At 41.2% G+C, this 19940-nt stretch overlaps 2 pseudogenes; one reads left to right on the forward strand and one right to left on the reverse strand.

Annotated features, from left to right (window-relative positions):
* Nucleotides 1–4701: 4701 nt before the first annotated feature.
* Nucleotides 4702–5642, reverse strand: LOC129674871 (protein FAM76A-like; annotated as a pseudogene).
* A 752-nt stretch (nucleotides 5643–6394) lies between these two features.
* The window catches only part of LOC129674872 (elongation factor 1-alpha 1-like), a 63779-nt pseudogene continuing 50233 nt past the window's right edge, over nucleotides 6395–19940 (forward strand).

Raw genomic sequence — 19940 nt, forward strand, 5'->3', positions numbered from 1 at the left:
AAGAAAGCAAGTGCCCCTCTCCATTCACAGAGAAGTCTGTGTCTGACCTAAATCAAAAAGTTCTCTGCTCCTGTGGTGTCCCCCTCCTTCAGGAAGCCACAATGTCAATTTTCTGATTCCAGTGGCCCCTCCACTCACTAATTTCGGAGTTTCAAATCCTCTGCCTTTCAGAAATGGTGTGTGCTGATTGCCGCCATCATGGATTTCCCCCTTCTTCTTGTAAGATTTGATTTCACGTGCTTGGGTGTTTTGCTTGTACATATGTCTGTACCACATGGATTCAATGACTCCCTCAGATCAAAGTTATGGATGGTAGTTGCTATGTTTGCTTGGATTCGAATCTGAGTGAGCCTTCTCTCCCCCAGCTAAAGCTGCTGCTTCTTCCTCCTCCTCCTCCTCCTCTTCTTCTTCTTCTAAAATATGTGTTCTGCACCTTAAACTTCAGTCTTCAGGCTTGTATGGTAAGTGCTTTTAGTTCCTTACTTAGCTATTTTTCCAGACCCAGAGAGAAGATTTTTACTTCAAGGTTAACTCAAACTTCATGATTTTTTTTTAATTTAGTTGTATTTATTTCATCATTCATTTTTGTGACACCAGGAATCAAACCAGGACCTTTTACAAGGCAGTCGAATACCCTAACAGCTAAGCAGCATCCTAGTCCTACTTGCTCCCTTTTATGATTAAGAAACAAATGGTAATTGTGAAATGAGCATGGGACTTATTACAAGTTAGTGATCAGCATGGAAACATAGAATGAGCGATTGTTTCCTATGGAAAGAGAAAAGGAAGAAGAGAAAGTTTGTGGCAATATGTGAGGGACAAGTCATAGATTATGGATTGAGCTGTTTGTAGTTCCTGCGCTTATTCAATTCTGAGTCTACATGGCAGAAATCTATCACATTTATTTACCTGAAGCTTCAGTGTGTTTACGTTCCTTGTACTTTCCCCATACTTCACTTCTGACAGACACTCATTCAATACCACTACTCAGTATCAATAATGAAATAAACACTCAATAAATGTCTTTTAAAAATGTATATATTTAGCAAATGAAGCTTTTCCCCATCTCCATGAAGATTCTTGTGCTTGTGTTTCTAAATGTTACTTTGATTTTAGTTAAGAGAAAAGCCACCAGATGGCAACCTCATCTGCATTTGAAGCACAATGTGCTATGCAATCCCTGGTAGCTCATTACTGGTCCCTTGAGGAGAGATATTCCCTGATTAGTGGTTGATTTCTATAGCAATCCTAGTAAATGGAAACCTGGAAGTCACTTGAGAGTGATTGTTGGAAGGTGGAGGAGAGACCCAGTTAGCACATGTTACCAGAGATGAAATACTAAACGTTTCTCTTATTAATACTGAAAGCAAAAATACAGTTTCTATATCACTATTGCCCTCTAAGTACATCTCTAACTTGAAGCTAAAATAAACCAAATTTATTTCTCCTGTGTCTGAGGCTGCAGACAGTATTATTTCTTCATGGGTCACCAGTTATTCTGGCTGCTTCCTGAACTTAATGGTATTGTGCAGGTGATATGGCTCTCTGCTTAAAAAAACAAACTGTCTTCCTCACTTCTGACCTTGACAAATATGCAGAGAATACTGCTGGGTATATTTAATGTGTCCCTTGTTTTCTTTTTATAAACAACCTACCCTCAGGTACTAATTAGGTAGATGATATTATATATATTCATCAAATACTGCTGTGTTTTTTCACACAAATAAACTTGTGGTCAAGGTAAATGTTGTTGCAGGGCTACTTATATATGAGCTGCATATTACTAAATGTGTGTACAGTAGTAAATATTTCAGAAAAATAAAAAATAATGGGCTTGTTGGCATTTATTCCTTAGTAGCTATAGTTTGAATGATATCCTGTATTTCATTAATCCATTTCTAAAGCTAAGAGTAGTGGCACAAACATGTAACCCTAGCTCTTGGAAGGTGGAGACAGGAGAATTAAAAATTCAAGGTCTTACTACTTTTCTGCATAGCAAGTTGGGGATTACTGTACAACGTGAAACTCGAGTCACAAGCTGAAGTATCATAAGTAGGAAACTCTGTACATCTTCTAAGAATTTGTGTAAATAGAAAATAGAGGTTTTTTTTCAGGTTCCCAAGTATTTTACAATAATTTCACTAAGATACGCATTGTGTGTCATGATTCATTCATTTGCTGTGTGTCAGGTTTGGGAGAGGGAGATAAGAATCGAGAGTTTGTCATTGAGTCAGGCTGTCCTTCAGGCAGAAGAATTATTAGTGTGGCAACTGTGCTGAAGAAACTTCAGTGCTGCTTAGAGTGAGGTGTCCACAGTTAAAGGTTTCTGGTGGATGGGGAGGTAATACATGACCTGTGCTATGGAACCTCAGGCAGGATTCCTGCATCCCTGTCAGAAAGCAGGGAGGAATAGAGAGGATTTGGTTCTTCTTGATAGCTGTGAGGGAAGAAAGGATACAAGAGATGGATGTTGCCTCTCAGCTATTTTGTTAGTTTTGTTTTGTTTTCTGAGTCAATATGAATTTTTATTAACACACATTTGTCAAAGTCTGTACAAACCAAAACATTTGTATGTATTTAAATGCCCATTATTACAAATATACAAAGAAATGGAAGGTGTTACCAAAAGTTATTCCATTTTGTGGTAAAATGCTGACATGATTTTCTTTTAAAAATCAACATTTCAAGACTGAGGTTTTCTCTTTATCTTTCAGGAGCACATGGTAGTGTATATGTGGGTTTGCTGAATATTAGAAAAGGTTATATAAAACTAAATAAGGATTTATATGTTGTCACACTTCACATCCACAATTTCTCAGTCTTAATTTTTTGTTTAAGAAACAATGACTGTCATTGTCTACTATCTTCTCTCCATAGCCAACTCAAATGCAAATGAAAAAAAATTGTATGATAGTTCATCTTTACCTAAAAGTTTCTCATTCAAAAACCTACAAAGTGATTTAGCAGGGCAGTTTTCCTCACTTAGAAGAGAAAATCATATTTTCCCCTACAGTGATATATAAGCAACACGGCCCCTTGCATCTCCTGTCAGAAAGTACCACTCATGTCTGTGTCTCTCTTCCGCTGGATGCACGAGTCTCTTCAGAGAACACCATCACAAACTCCAGGGCAATTGAGCAAGTGGATGTAACTGTTCCAATGCTGGTGGACTGTGGCACAAACATCACCTGAGTTCATAATTGGCTCTAACTCCAACACTGCAGCTCCACACTAACCTCTTCCTTTCCACATGCCTGTTGTGCCAAGGTGGAAGAAGGGCACACTCAGAATGCCCGGCTGCTCTCAGGAGTGCTTGTTTCCTAAACATTCCTATTAAGAACAGGGAAACTAGATGGACATCAGAAGAGGGAGAAAATGGGGAACAGGACAGGAGCCTACCACAGAGGGCCTCTGGAAAGCTCTACCCAGCAGTGTATCAAAGCAGATGCTGAGACTCACAGCCAAACTTTGCTCAGAGTACAGGGAATCTTAGGAAAGAAGGGAGAGATTGTAAGACCTGGAGAGGACTGGCGCTCCACAAGGAGAGCAACAGAACCAAAAATATCTGGGCACAGTGGTCTTTTCGGAGACTGATAATTTAACTAAGGACCATTCATGGAGACAACCTAGATGTACCATGGCAGCTCAGTCTCCAAGTGGGTTCCCTAGTGAGTGGAACAGGGTTTGTCTCTGGCAGGAACTCAGTGGCCTGCTCTTTGATCACCTCCCCCTTAGGGAGGAACAGCCTTACCAGGCCACAGAGGAAGACAATGCAGCCACTCCTGATGAGACCTGATAGACTAGGTTCAGATGGAAGGGGAGGAGGACCTCCCCTATCAGTGGACTTGGGGAGGGGCTTGGGAGGAGGAGAAGGTGGCAGTGGGAGACGAGGGCCAGGAGGCTACAGCTGAGATACAAAGTGAGTAAACTGTGAAAAAAAAAAGAACAGGGAGCACACAGGATGGAGATGGAATGAAAGGAGGGAGGGAGGAACAGTGAGATTTCTCCCCATTACATAGCCTGCAACTAAGCAACCCTTACCAACCATGGAAAATACAGTAGTTCAAATCTCATCCCACTTGAATCTGCTCTTGTTGAAAAATGAAATCAGCGTATTCTGATAACAACACGGTATGACAGCAAGAAACAGGTATGTTTTAAAAAAAGTAGTGGCAGTGGGATATTTAAAATTATGTGAAAGAAGAAAAGGTAGATAGAGAAGCGAAATATCCAGGACAACTGTTCTTTCTGCCCTTACTTAAAGACAGGCTGGTCAAATCTCTGCAACCGTCCTCAAGTATCTCCTCAAACACTCTTCCACGGGATCCTCCAAAAGGCACTTGGCTCCACACTTATGACTCCAACATTTACCTTAGCGTCAAGACCCTAAGGTAACAGGAAAGAAAAGGTTGGATTCTAGTAAACAGGACAAAATACTTTTTTATTCGAAGAGGCATTGCTTTCACAAGAAGAACTAGCTAGGCAACCATCATTTCTTTATTAAGAAAGGGTTTCCTTTAAAAAAAAAAAAACAACAACAACTAAGAGGTTTATTGGCGAGAGCAAGTCCCTCTCGCTGCACAAAGTCTCAGGGTGGTAGTTTTCAAGGTCCGGATGGTGGCAGTGATCCAGAGACCAGCCAGGCTGGCAACCCTGACCTGGAAGCATGGGTTGTTGTTCCTGGGAGCCCTCTTGTGGCCTTCATGAAGATATGATGGTGCCTGACTTCTCAGACTTCTTACTCTTGGATAAAACAGCTGCCTGTTTCAGAAGCTCTCGGGTTTGGGCCTAAAGTTACTCTGTGACCTCCTTTTGGGTCTTCTCTATTTGGTGCATTCTGGCCCAGCGTCTAAGACTCCTGGCACTGAAAATCAGCCTTTCGATCTGTAACCTTCTCTTTCTCTAAGATCACTTGATCTTTCTGATGCAACACCTCCTTCAGGGTGGCCACCTCTTCTCTCAGCTGGGCAATGATGGCAAACTGGTCAGTGCCGCTGAATCCAGAGCCAGCTCTGGGGAAAAGCTGGTTCCATTAGTAGTGATTGACTTAAACTTATACTTTTTTTTTTTTTTCCTTTGGGACTTCATTATGAATTGAAGATGTAGAAAGTGTTTGCTGGCTGTTGTAATGACTGCCACCACTCAGGTGGCCATATTGCTTTTTCTCCTGGTGGCTGTCTTGAGAAGAGCTGCTCCGGTGCTTCCACTGCTCTTTGGTCTTCTGAAGGATGTGCTTGCACGCACTTGCACGGCCGTGTATACACCCAGCACAGTAGTTTCCCAGTTACCTTCCTTCAATCATCCATCCTGTCAGGTGTGCGCCGCTGCTTGTACTGTGCACAAAAATACAGGGGTCCATACTCCTCTGAATTCGTGCGTTGATGTTTATTCCCAATAAATGCTGCAATTATGTTGCAACACTGACAAGACTTGGGCGTTCCACACAGCTGCACACTCTGAGCACACTTCTTGCTTATCATATTGGTTTTACTCTACTGCTGGTATCCAGTCCTGCAGTAGGTACACATCACAGCAAGGTGAGCAGTTCGGAATGCCTTGCCCAGCTCCTGCCCCTGAGATAGCTCTTTGAAGAGGCAGCACTGGTGACACCTGCAGGTGTAGAGCGCTGCCACGTCTGACATGGGCCAGGCATAGCCTGTTTTGTTTGTTTGTCTTTGAGAAAGGGTGTCTCTGTATAGCCCTGGCTGTCTAAAACTCACTCTGTAGACCAGGCTGGCCTTGAGCTCACAGATCTGCCTGCCTCTGCCTCCCAAGTGCTGGGATTAATGAGTGCACCAGTATAGGTTCTGACAATGTATATAATTCAATGCATTTTAGTACATTTAAGTTCACTCATTAGTTATTAATTAGTACAGCTGTAGGCCAGCAAGTTGGCATAATTGGTAATGGCATTTGCCACCAAGCCCAATGATCTGAGTTTAATCCATGGAACCCATGGCAGAAGAAGAGAACCAGCTCCTAAAATTTGCCCTTTGATCTCTATATGTATGTATGCATGGACGTGATGTGGACTCATTCTCTCTTTTCATTAAATAAATTGAATGTTACACCTGGGCTTCACATGCTTGTCCTCATTATATACAGTTCTCAGTAGCTAATCTATTTTTAGCTCCTTATGTACCTGCTATAAACTGTTTTTCTCATTTTTTTTCAATTTGTGAATTAGACAGAATATGGACTCACACCACACAGTGTTGAAATTTTAACTTCTCAAATAAAATCAACAAATTTATTTTAGTTAGAGTTTCTATTGCTGTGAAGAGACACCATGACCACAGCAACTCTTAGAAAGGAAAACATTTAATTGGGGCTGGCTTACTGTTTCAGAGGTTCAGTCCATTGTAATGGTAATCACGGCAGTGTGCAAGCAGACATGGTCCTGGAGAAAGAGGTGCGGGTTCTATATCCAGATATGCAGGCAGCAGAAGAAACTGTGTGCTGCACTGGGCACGGCTTGAGTATAGGAGACTTCAAAACCCACCACCACAGTGACACACTTCCTCCAACAAGGTCACACCTACTCCAACAAGGCCATACTTCCTAATAGTACCACTCACTATGGGCTAAAGAGTCAATCACAAGAGACTATGGGAGCAAACCTATTCACACCAACACAAAGTCTAACTGCCAATGTTGCCCATATTATTGGAGAGAGTAAATATTAATTTAATACATATCCATTACTGACATTACATGAAACCATTTCATAGCACAAAAAATGTATTGGAAGGAATTACAAAGTAATTAGAAAAAATGATTCAAGTATGAATAGTAGATTAATTATAATGGATTAGTGGAAGCCAAGTGCTATTCATCAAGAAAATAGAAGAGGGGCTGGAAAGGTGGCTGAGCAATTAAGAGGCCTGTCTGCTCTTCCAGAGATTCTGAGTTCAATTCTGAGCAACTCTACATGGTGGCTCAAAATTGTCTTTACTGGGACCTGATGCCCACTTCTGGCATGCAGGTATACATGCAGATAGGGCACTCATACACAAAATAAATTTTTTTTTTAAAAAGTTTAAAAGAGAAAGGAAATAGAAGAATAAGAGCTATCAAGATGGTATAGTGGATAAGAGAACTTGTTGCCAAGTCTGTGGCCTTAGTTCAGCCCTGAAGTTCACATGGTTGAAGGAGAAAACTGAGTTTAGCAAACTGTCCTCTAATTTCACTTTCGTGCTGTGGCATGTTAATGCATGCAAGCATGAACACAATGCACTCACATAATCCATTCATATGAACACAAGCACCCACACAAATACATAAATAAAATATAAAAAAAGAAAAGAAAAAAGGATGGTTCAAAAGACATTTTGATCACCAAGACTACCATTCCTACAACAGGCCGGAAGTGTCATCATGTCTGGGAGACATCAAAAGAAGGAACTTAGCTGAGCATGAGGGATCATGCTTATAATCCTAGCACTCAGAAAGCAGGGGCAGGAAGATCACAAGCTTGAAGCCAGACTAGTCTATAAAGAAGGTTCTAGGGCATACAAGGTTATATAGGGATGTACTTTCTAAACAAAAACAAAAACAAAAAAACCTCCCTAAAACAAACAACCTCCCTCAGCACTTGGGAGGTTGAGATAGATTAGATGTTTAATGTGGTTGTTGGTCATGCAAGTTCAAGACCAGCTTGGGTAACATCTGACTGTTTCAAAAAAAGTTGAGGATTCCAATCACTCAAGAAATAATGTCAGCAACTGACAAATGGGAATTCATGAAATTAAAAAGCTTTTGAATAACAATGGAAATTGAGTATGGTAACAGACTATAGAATGAAAAACAATCTTCGCTATCTCTACTTCTGACAGAATTGGTATCTAGAATATACTGAGAGACCAAAAAGATTAAAAATTAGCAGCTATTATTAATTAAGGCCTGAACTATGTGGGTGGAGAAGTCTAGTAATGCCCTAAGGGGAAGGACCGCCTTACTGTATTCTTTCCCCACCCACTAGAGATAACAGTTGCTAGGAAACTGGCCCATCCCCCTAGGAAGGGACACCAGGTCATTATGGTCTGGGGACCTTCCTATAGCCAATCAATTCAAAATATACCATTTTGACCAATAGATACTTGCCAGGCAGGAATTGCCCCTGCTTTGGGCATGCTGGGAGGGACCAGAATCTATATATCACCCAACTAACCTGGACCCGGCACACTCAGCTCCCACTGCTTTGGCGGTGGGGCTGTGTAGGCCCAAGCTGCAGCTTGTAATTTACAATAAAAAGAACCTCATGTATTTATAGCGGAGTCTGTTTATTCCTGGTCTTTTGGGGTTCGTGAACTGGGCAGAACAATACAAAGAACTCAAAAAGCTAATAAATTAAATACTACCATCAATAAGTAGATTACTAATGTGGGCACATAGTTCTCAAAAGATAAAGTACACACTTCCTCCAACAAGGCCACACCTACTCCAACAAGGCCATACTTCCTAATAGCAGCCAATAAACTTGAAAAAAAGCTCAACCTAGGTAATCATCAGAAAAATAAATCAAGTGAAAACTGTTTCAAGGGTCAAGTGATATGAATCTGCAGGTGAGAGCACTTGTTGTGTAGTAAGCTTGAGGACTTGACTTTAATCCCCAAAACATAAGATAGGAGGACAAAACCAACTGCAGCAAAGCTGTCTTCTGACTTCCACACATGTGCTATTGCACATATGAATCTGCATTTACAGGTCCATCATACATCTACAGAATTGTAGCAAAAAGGCTATGTAGGTATTCCATCTCACCCCAATCAGGATGGCAGTTATTAAGAAAACAAATAACAACAAATTCTGGCAAAGGCATGTATGTACAGAAATCATTGTGGAGGTTCCTAAAAAAAATTGAAAAGAAATCTACTGTATGTACCAGTTTTACCATTCCTGGGTATTTACTCATAAGACTCAAAGTCAATATATGGCAAAGATAATTGCCTTAGTCACTGTTCTGTTGCTGTGCTGAGACACCATGATCAAGGCAAAAGGAATTTAATTTGGGACTTGCTTACAGTTTCAGAGGTTTGTCATCATGGCGGGCAGTATGACACCATGCAGGCAGACATGGTGCTGGAGAAGTAGTTAAGAGGTACATTCTTTGCTTTTCATATTTGTATTCCTTTTTTATTAAATTTTTGCTTTTTAATTTTTGCTTATTAAATACAGTTTATTCATTTTCTATCCCAGCTGCAGCCCCCTCCCTCCCAATTTTACCCTCCCTCCCTCATCTCCTCCCTTGTTCCTCTCTAAGTCCACTGATAGGGGAGGTCCTCTTCCCCTTACATTTGACCCTAGATTATCAGGTCACATCAGGACTGGCTGCATTGTCTTCCTCTGTGGCCTGGCAAGGTTGCTCTCCACTCAGGGGGAAAGTGCTACTTTCTAGTCCTCAGGCAGAGAGAGAGAGAGAGATACACAAATAGATAAATTGGGCCTGGCATCGGCTTTTGGAACCTCAAAGCCCACCTGAAGTGACACAATTCCCCCAACAAGGCCACACCTCCAAAGCCTTCTCAAGTAATGCCACTCCCTGATGACTAAGCATTCAAATATGGGGCTTATTGAAACCACCACAATGACAAATCAATGTTTATGGTAGCACAATGCGCAACAGATAAGTTATGGAACCAAACTAAGGGTCCAAAAACAGTGTAATGGTATATACACTTGATGGAATCATATTTAATTTAGCAGCAAAGAAGAATGAAATCATGTCTTTTGCAATATGAATGAAAGTGCCCAGAAAGAAACTACAACTACAACTAACAAAGTATTGTGGACTTTTTGGAGGTACCCTGTTGGTTGAGGTTGCAGTTCTTGCCTGGACCAGATAGCCGTTACAAGCTCAGCACTAAAGGCTGAACTCACTGCTGGGCAGAGTCCCCTGCTTTTTGTCTGACTACATCTGGAGAGTGCTCTTATGATGATTGACTGACTCTTTGATCACCTTCCCTTGAAGGGGAGGGGGCAGCCTTAACAGGCCACAGAGAAAAACAATGCAGCCTCTCCTGATGAGACCTGATGAACTGGGATCAGAGGGAGGGAGGGGAGGACCGCCCCTATTGGTGGACTTGGGGAGGGACATGGGTGGAGAAGGGGAAGGCAGGGTGGGGTTGGGGGGAGGAGGGAAGAAGATACGGGGGGGGTGCAGAGTGAATAAATTGTAATTAATAAAAATTTAAAAAAGTCATGAATCCACTACCACATTGGAACAGAGAATTTGGGGAACCTAAATCTGTACTCATAGGTCACAAATACTTAGATTTGGCTCCAAAATAAAGTAACTAAAAAAAAAAAAAAAGATTTATTTATTTTGGGTTTTTATATGTATAACTGTTTTATCTGCATGTATTCATGTGCACCATTTATATGCTTGGTACCCATGGAGACTAGCTTGTTAGTCATATTATGGGTGCTCAGTCCTCTGTAAGAGCAACAAGAGCTCATAGGCCATTGAGCCATCTTTCCAACTTTGGTCTTCCTTATTATAGACAAAAATTGTAGCCATTACCTTATAGCAGAGATTTTAGGCATCCATTAAGAAGTAAAACCATTTGATGTGAATAAGCGGTGTGGTTAAATTATTGTCACTAGTGTTAGAATGGTACAGAGTAAAATCCTCTGTGGACTACAACATAGAACTACTTTGTACCCATTTCATTGATGTTTTCCCCTTGAGTGTGAGAACATATTTCACAGTGAAGCCTGTGGCAAGTTCCTGATGCTTCACCATGAACTGTGTAATTTGTGAAGTATTTCTTTAGATACCATGCTATTTACATAAATTTTACCTGAAAAGGGGCAAATGTCTTTTCTGAATAACTTCCCCACTGATCCATAGAATCACTTAGAGTTATCATGAACCGTGAAGAAGGTATCCTGAATTTTGTTCTGCTTCTCTCTCACTCTTTCTTCTTTTCTTTTTTCCTTGCTCCATTTCTTTCTTCCTTTCTTTTTCTGTGACAGGATTTCTCTGTGTAGCTCTGGCTGTCCTGGAACTCATTTTGTGGAACAAGATGGCCTCAAATTTACAGAGATTTGGCTAGCAATGCCACCTGAGTGCTGAGATTCAGAGCGTGTGTCACCACAACTGGCTTTGTACTGCTTTTTTATATTGAGGTATCCTAGCTTGGGAAGACAATACTGAATGGAAGAAAAAGAAAAAAAAGAAAGGACATGACTACTCCTTGTTATGGTGGAGGAGAAAATTTATTGTAGATAAAAGGGAGAGTGTATTCAGAAGCAAAGACATCTGAGAAAGTCCAGAGTAAACATGTCCAGACTGAGACAGGCCATGTGAGGAGAGAGGTGGGGAGAGAGGAGAGTGAGACCAAGAGGCCAAGAAGGTAAAGGGTAGACAAAAAGGCCAGGTAACCAAAATTTTTTGATTATACAGGGAAAGGCAGCTGAGAGAAGCTTTCCCCTAGGCTGGAGAACTTTAAAGTAGGGTTTGGGATATGCCAGCCATACCCTGAAATAGGTAAGGACTGAGGAACGCTGGGAGAACCTGGTCACCAGGCTTTGTTAATGGGCACTTCCATTAGCCATTTGTCTTGGATTTGAGACCTAACAAAAACCAACATGTAAGAAGAATCTAAGATAGACTCATGAGTATTTTTTTTAGATACCCAATGGAACCCATGTCTGATACTGCTCAGTGTGGTCAAGAACCTGAAACTATATAGATAGCCCATGGAACAAGGGGAAAACCAAATGCTACTTTTCTCTTGAAGGAAGATAGCAATAAAATGATTTCTAATGACATTCTGCTATACTCATAGAGCCTGCAGAGGTCTAAGCCAGACAGGGTCCCATTGCTGAGAGAAGAAGTAGATACATACCCCATTCCTAATTCACAAGCTATTTCCAATTGATATTACCTCACAAAGGAAAAATAAGGTTTCTCCAATGGAGCCTCACTGGGGATACAAATGATAGGAAAGGCCAGGACTTACACCCAACAAGAGATGGAGGTTTATTTAAAGGTTTGTTCTTGTTTTATTTTATTTTTTATTTCTTTCTTTATTGATTGATTTATTTATTTTTGTATCATAATGCTTTGTCTGGGTACTTTACTACCTTGTAGGTCTTTAAAAAAAACCTTTTCTGGGTGACATAACTACAGACACTGAGGAAATTCAAACAATCATTAGGTCATACTACAAAAGCCTATATGCCACAAAATTTGAAAACCTAAATGAAATGGACAATTTTCTTGATAGATTCCATCTTCCAACATTAAGTCAAGATCAGGTAGAAAGACTGAACAACCCTATATCCCCCAAGGAAATTGAAGCAGTCATTCACAGTCTCCCCTCCAAAAAAAGCCCTGGGCCAGATGGTTTCAGTGCGGAATTCTACCAGAGCTTCAAAGAAGTGCTCACACCAATTCTACTCAAACTATTCCACAAAATAGAAACAGAAGGTACATTACCAAACTCATTCTATGAAGCAACAGTCACCCTGATACCTAAACCACACAAAGACCCAACAAAAAAAGAGCACTTCCGACCTATCTCTCTTATGAACATTGACACAAAAATACTCAATAAAATACTTGTAAAGCGAATCCAAGAACACATCAAAGATATCATCCACCACGACCAAGTAGGCTTCATCCCAGGCATGCAAGGGTGGTTCAACATACGGAAATCCATCAATGTAATCCACCACATAAACAAACTGAAGGAGAAAAACCACATGATCATCTCCCTAGATGCTGAAAAAGCATTTGACAAAATCCAACATCCATTCAAGTTTAAAATCTTGGAGAGATCAGGAATACAAGGCACATATCTAAACATAGTACAGGTGATTTACAGCAAGCCTATAGCCAACATCAAACTGGGTGATAAATATGGATCTATTTTCATTTTTCTGCATGTGGACATCCAGTTGGACCAGCACCATTTGTTGAAGATGCTGTCTTTTTTCCATTGAATGGTTTTGGATTCTTTGTCAAAAATCGCGTATTCATAGGTGTGTGGGTTTATTTCTGGGTCTTCTATGCAGTTCCATTGATCCTCCTTTCTGTTTTTATGCCAATACCATGCAGTTTTTATTACTATTGCTCTGTACTACAACTTGAGATCGGGGATGGAGATACCTCCAGATGATCTGTTGTTGTACAGGATTGTTTTGGAGAGTCTGGGTTTTTTTGTTTCTCCATATGAAGCTGAGAATCTTTTTTTCAAGGTCTGTAAAGAATTGAGTTGGTATTTTGATGGGAATTGCATTGAATCTGTAGATTGCTTTTGACAGGATGGCCATTTTCACAATGTTAATCCTACCAATCCATGAGCACGGGAGATCTTTCCATCTTCTGAGATCTTCAATTTCTTTCTTCAGAGACTTGAAGTTTTTCTCAAACAGGTCTTTTACTTGCTTGGTTAGTGTCACCCCAAAGTACTTTATGTTATTAGTGGCTATTGTGAAGGGTGTTGTTTCCCTAATTTCTTTCTCAGCCCTTTTGTCTTTGGTATACAGGAGGGCTTCTGATTTCTTTGAGTTGATTTTGTATCCTGCCACTTTGCTGAAGGTGTTTATCAGCTGGAGGAGTTCTCTGGTTGAATTTTTGGGGTCGCTCATATATACTATCATATCATCTGAGAATAGTGACACTTTGACCTCTTCCTTTCCCATATGTATTTCCGTGATCTCCTTTAGTTGTCTTATTGCTCTGGCTAGGACTTCAAGTACTATGTTGAAGAGGTATGGAGAGAGTGGGCAGCCTTGTCTTGTCCCTGATTTCAGTGGGATTGATTTAAGTTTCTCTCCATTGAGTTTGATGTTGGCTATAGGCTTGCTGTATATTGCCTTTACTATGTTTAGATATGTGCCTTGTATTCCTGATCTCTCCAAGACTTTAAACATGAATGGGTGTTGGACTTTGTCAAATGCTTTTTCAGCATCTAAGGAGATGATCATGTGGTTTTTCTCCTTCAGTTTGTTTATGTGGTGGATTACATTGATGGATTTCCGTATGTTGAACCACCCTTGCATGCCTGGGATGAAGCCTACTTGGTCGTGGTGGATGATATCTTTGATGTGTTCTTGGATTCAATTTGCAAGTATTTTATTGAGTATTTTTGCGTCAATGTTCATAAGAGAGATAGGTCTGAAGTGCTCTTTTTTTTGTTGGATCTTTGTGTGGTTTAGGTATCAAGGTGACTGTGGCTTCATAGAATGAGTTTGGTAATGTACCTTCTGTTTCTATTTTGTGGAATAGTTTGAGGAGAATTGGTGTGAGCACTTCTTTGAAGCTCTGGTAGAATTCCGCGCTGAAACCATCTGGCCCAGGGCTTTTTTTGGAGGGGAGACTGTGAATGACTGCTTCAATTTCCTTGGGGGATATAGGGTTGTTCAGTCTTTCTACCTGATCTTGACTTAATGTTGGAAGATGGAATCTATCAAGAAAATTGTCCATTTCATTTAGGTTTTCAAATTTTGTGGCATATAGGCTTTTTATAGTATGACCTAATGATTGTTTGAATTTCCTCTGTGTCTGTAGTTATGTCACCCTTTTCATCTCTGATTTTGTTGATTTGGATAGATTCTCTCTGCTTTTTAGTTAGTTTGGCTAAGGGTTTGTCTATCTTGTTGATTTTCTCAAAGAACCAGCTTTTTGTTTCATTGATTCTTTGAATAGTTTTATTTGCTTCTAATTGATTGATTAGAATAATCAAGCCCTGAGTTTGATTATTTCCAGCCTTCTGCTCCTCTTGGGTGTATCTGCTTCTTTTTTTTCTAGGGTTTTCAGTTGGGCCATTAAGTTGTTTGTATGTGATATTACGAATTTCTTCTTGCAGGCACTTAGTGCTATAAATTTTCCCCTGAGCACTGCTTTCAATGTGTCCCATAAATTTGGGTATGTTGTGCCTTCATTTTCATTGAATTCTAGGAAGTCTTTAATTTCTTTCTTTATTTCTTCCTTAACCCAGCTGTCGTTGAGTAACAGGTTGTTCAGTTTCCATGTGCGTGTAGGCTGTTTGTTATTTCTGTTGTTGTTGAGGTCCAGCTTAAGTCCATGGTGGTCAGATAGGATACAAGGGATTATTTCAATCTTTTTGTATCTGTTGAGGCTTTCTTTATGACCAACTATATGGTCTATTTTGGAGAAGGTTCCATGAGGTGCTGAAAAGAAGGTATACTCTTTTGAGTTTGGATGAAAAGATCTGTAGACGTCTATTAGGTCCATTTGATTTAGGGTCTCTGTAAGTGTTTTTATTTCGCTATTTGTTTTCTGTCAAGTTGATCTGTCCCTTGGTGAGAGTGGAGTGTTGAAGTCTCCCACTATTAGGGTTTTAGGATCAATGTGTGATTTAAGCTTTAATATTGTTTCATTTACGAATGTAGGTGCTCTTGTATTTGGGGCATAGATATTCAAAATTGTGATGTCCTCTTGGTGGATTTTTCCTTTGATGAGAATATAGTGGCCGTCCTTATCTTTTTTGATTAACTTGGGTTGAAAGTCTATTTTATTAGATATTAGGATGGCTACTCCCACTTGTTTTCTGGAACCATTTGCTTGAAAGACATTTTTCCAGCCCTTTACTCTGAGGTAGTGTTTATCTTTGTTGCATAGGTGTGTTTCTTGGATGCAACAGAATGATGGATCCTGTTTCCGCAACCATTCTGTTATTCTGTGTCTTTTAATTGGGGAGTTGAGTCCGTTGATGTTGATAGAAACTAGTGACCAACAATTGTTACTTGCTTTAGATGTGGGGTTGGTGGTGTCACTGAGTTTCATTGCTTGTCTTCTTTTGTTTTTTTTTTTGTTGTGTAGTTATCTATTTCCTCTGTTTCCTTCGATGTAGTTGTTTTCTTTGGTTTGGAGTTTCCCTTCTAGTAACTTCTGTCGAGCTGGGTTACTCTGTAGATATTGTTTAAATTTGGTTTTGTCTTGGAATATCTTTAATTCTCCATCTATGTTGATTGAAAGTTTTGCTGGGTATAGTAGTCTGGGTTGGAATCTGTGGTCCCTTAAGGACTGGATGATTTCTGTCCAGGCCCTTCTGGCTTTCATAGTTTCTGTTGAGAAATCTGGTGTGATTCTGATAGGTCTACCTTCATATGTTACTTGGCCTTTTTCCCTTGCTGCTTTAAGAATTTTTTCTTTGTTTTGTAGGTTCAGTGTTTTGACTATGATGTGAGGTGAAGAATTTCTTTTCTGCTCTAGTCTACTTGGTGTTCTGTAGGCCTCTTGTATGTTTATGGCCATCTCCTTCTTCAAGTTGGGAAGGTTTTCTTCTATAATTTTCTTGAAAATATTTTCTGGACCTTTGAGCCTGATGTCTTCTTTTTCTTCTACTCCTATTATTCTTAGGTTTTGTCTTTTCATGGTGTCCTTGATTTCTTGGATGTTTTGTGTTTGGAACTTTTCTGATTTTATTTTTTCTTTGAGAGACGTGTCAATTTCCGCAAGTGTATCTTCGGCTCCTGAGATTCTTTCTTCCATTTCTTTTATTCTGTTGGTGATGCTTACCTTTGTAGTGCCTGATCTTTTCTCTATGTTCTCCAGCTCCTGGTTTTTCTCTATTTGTGTTTTCTTTATTGATTCTAATTCTGTTTTCATGTCTTGCACCATTTCCTTCATCTGTTTGAATGTGGACTCCTGCTTTTCAATGATAGCTTCTATTTTTTTGTCTGTTTCCTCTCTATGTATCACTAATTGTGCCTCTACTTCTTTGGGTATAATTGCCTGTATTTCTATGAGAGCTTTGTTTATTTCTTCTTTATTTGCCTTCATTTGTGTGGACATTTCTTTGAGAGCTTTGTGCATTTCTTCTCTGTTTGCCTCAATTTTCATGGTCATTTCTCTGAGAGCACGATTTGTTTCCTCTTGGTTAGTCTCGATTTCTTTGGTTATTTCTCTGAAGGCTTTGTTCATTTCATCTCTATGGGTCTCTAATAGCTGGAGAAACATAGTTTTGAGGTCGTTTTCTTGTGTATCTAGTGAATTGAAGTGTCTATTGTTTTGTGGGGTTGCTGGCGAGGTCATTATGTCCTGATGTTTGTTGGGAGTGTTCTTACGTCTGCCTCTAGCCATCTGGTTATTTATAATCCTCACTGGTTGTTCCTCAAGATTGTAGTTTGGGCTATGATCCTCTCTTTCTGTTTTCTGGACTGTTTTTTCACGAAGATGAGAGAGGTTCACTGCTTTGGGAGTGTGCACTGTGTTTTCAGTTTTGCCTAAGTAAAGAATGTGATGCTGGCGCTATTCGTGTGTGCTTTTAGCGGGCGCAGTGTGCACGCGAGGATTCTCTGACTATTGCAGTGGCCTGCAAGCCACTATTATGCAGTTCTGACTGAGATCCAGGGATTGTTTTCCTGGATTACCCTGGTGGACCCGCAAGGCAGAGGCTTCAATGTTGGGGTCGCTATCCCAAGAATCCCTCTGATGCCCACACTAGGAGTGTGGGTGGCAGGGATCTCGTCTAGTTGCTTCTGTGGAGAGGCCCTAGGTTTGGGGCAATCTCTCCCTAGAAGGCTCACTCACTCTCTTGCAGCAGCAGTTGGAATGCACAGGGTTCCCCCTTGCTCACTACTCTCTGTTTTGGTCCTGCTGCGGAAGTGCACGGGTAGGGTAACAGTCAGCTCTGTGACACTGTGGCCGTAGGACTCGGTGTCCACCTTTCCTCTGTGCTGCCTCTTTGTCCTTTCCCTCTGCCAGGAGGCGTTATGTTGACTGGTCCCTGGGTGGCGCAGGATAGAGTTAGGATGAGTGTACTCAAATCCCAGATCCCGGGCCCAGATCTCTCTGCCAGAAGCAGCCTAGTGGTAGAATCTATGTTTGGTGATCCCAAGACAGTACCAGGTAGGGTTGAGTGTCCTCAGATCCAGAGCTTGAGTTTCTCTGCTGGGGGCCGCTGGGTGAGCTGGAGAGAGGGCGCTGTGTCCTTAGCAGGCTGCCTCTCTGTCCTTCCCCTCTGACCTCCTCTGCTTGGGCAAGCTTATGGAGGTGCTCTCAGGAGAGTGCCAGCAGGGGTTGGGGCTTCTCAGTCGGATCCTGAGCCCTGAGCTGGCGTTTCTCTGCCAGGGATCGGGGAGGGGGGCGCCGGTGATAGAACTTGCTGCTAGACCTTATTGCGCTGGACCCAAGATAATCTCAGGACGTGTAGAATGACCACAGTCCCAGATCCCGAGCTGTAGTTTGTTTGCTCGGAGCAGCCGGCAGTACTGGAGTTCCAGCACTGTGAAGCCACTGTGCGCCTCTTTATCCTTCTCCTCTGCTGCGGCAGGGCTATGGCGGCGTTTGGGGGAGTGCCCGAAAGGATTGGGTGTTCTCAGCCCCGATCTCGGGTTGGGGTACAAACAATGTGGTCTGTGGCAGATTCTGCTGGATGCCTCTTGCCTCCTCCGAAGAGGGAGTAGGGATTTTGAGCTGGGCGCGCAGCTGCGCAGCTGTAATCCGTGCGAGGCGGGAGCTCAGTTGTGATGGCGGCGGGTACCTGTGGTTCGAGAGACCTTCCAGGGAAAGACTGGGTGACCCGTGACCAGCCTGGCAACTTTGCTTCCCCGTGGGTTTTTTTTTTTTTTTTTTTTTGCTACTGGGACTCTCAGCCTCAGGCACCCGTGTGCCCACCAATCAGCTTGGGAAAGTGATCGGCACAAGCAGGCTTGCGGCACCAGCCCGGAGACCCAAAGCCCGCGTTAGCTGGGTTCTCTTCCGGGTTCTGGCTGGGCAGCCGAGAGTGGACCCGACCGCTTCCCACGCCGTGGGAGCTTCCCCTCACCTGGGAAACACGATCGATCGCTGTTGTTTTAGGGTCCAGAGTTCAGTCTGCTGGTCGCTGCACGAAGTGTGTTGTCCCGCTTCTCAGACATGGTGTTCTCCAGGTGCCGCCATCTTGGCCCCTCTCCAGGTTTGAAATTTAACAAACCCTTACTATATGGCACTGTGATTGAAATAAACCCCTTTCTTCCCAAGTTGCTTGTGTTCACGGTGTGTCATCACAGCAAAATAAACCATTTATTTATTTGTTTGTTTGTTTGTTTGTTTGTTTATTTATTTTTTCAGGCAGGATCTTTTGTATTCTCAGTTGGTCTCAAACTTTCTGTGGAGTCAGAGATAACATCGAAATTCAGCTCTCTTACTGTGTCTTTCAGAAGCGTAGATTGCAGGTGTTTGCCAGCATGCTTGCTTTATGTGGTGCTGAGGCTGGAACCCAGGGGCTGTTGCTTACTAGGCAAGCATTTTACCAGTTTAACTACATCACTAGCTCAATGCAGTGTTTCCAAATAACCAGAGGACAACAAAAATGCTATCAAATAATTTAATTTTTTTCATGTATGTTCTTTGCACCTTGGAATGCACATAGTTTCTTGGAGATAAGGACATAATAGAGATAATAAAATGCAGTTAGAATTATTATTGTGATGTATGAAATCTGTTACTAAGCAACTGCTACAGAAAACACACATATTATCCCTTGATGAGTTGAAATTCTTATTTTTTTCTTAGCTATAATTATAGATGACAGGAAATAGCAAATAAGTGAAAGGAACTCTTTCTTTAGCTTTCCCCAATATTAACAGCTTACCAATCTTCAGAACAGTATCAAAATCAATATCTCAATGTTGTTATAAGCCATAGAGCTTATTCAGATTTCAATAATATCCTTTGTGTGTTTGCACATATGTGGGCTTGCAAACCACTGTGATCAACTTGGTCAACTGTACAATCTAAAAACCTGTTCTGGTTACTTATCAGTACTCATAGCAGGCCCACTCTTTTTCTTCTTACTCCTAATGACTGGCAATCATGAATCTGCTATGTCATGAATGCTGCACAAATAAAATGTGATGTATGAGCTTTCAGATTGTATTTTTCATTCAGATCCCTTGAGATCTGTTCATGTTGTTATATAAATATCAGTAAACTCTATCTATCTATCTATCTATCTATCTATCTATCTATCTATCTATCT

The sequence above is a fragment of the Psammomys obesus genome, unplaced genomic scaffold (assembly GCF_907164565.1).
Source record: "Psammomys obesus unplaced genomic scaffold, mPsaObe1.curated_primary_1811, whole genome shotgun sequence".
NCBI lineage: Eukaryota > Metazoa > Chordata > Mammalia > Rodentia > Muridae > Psammomys > Psammomys obesus.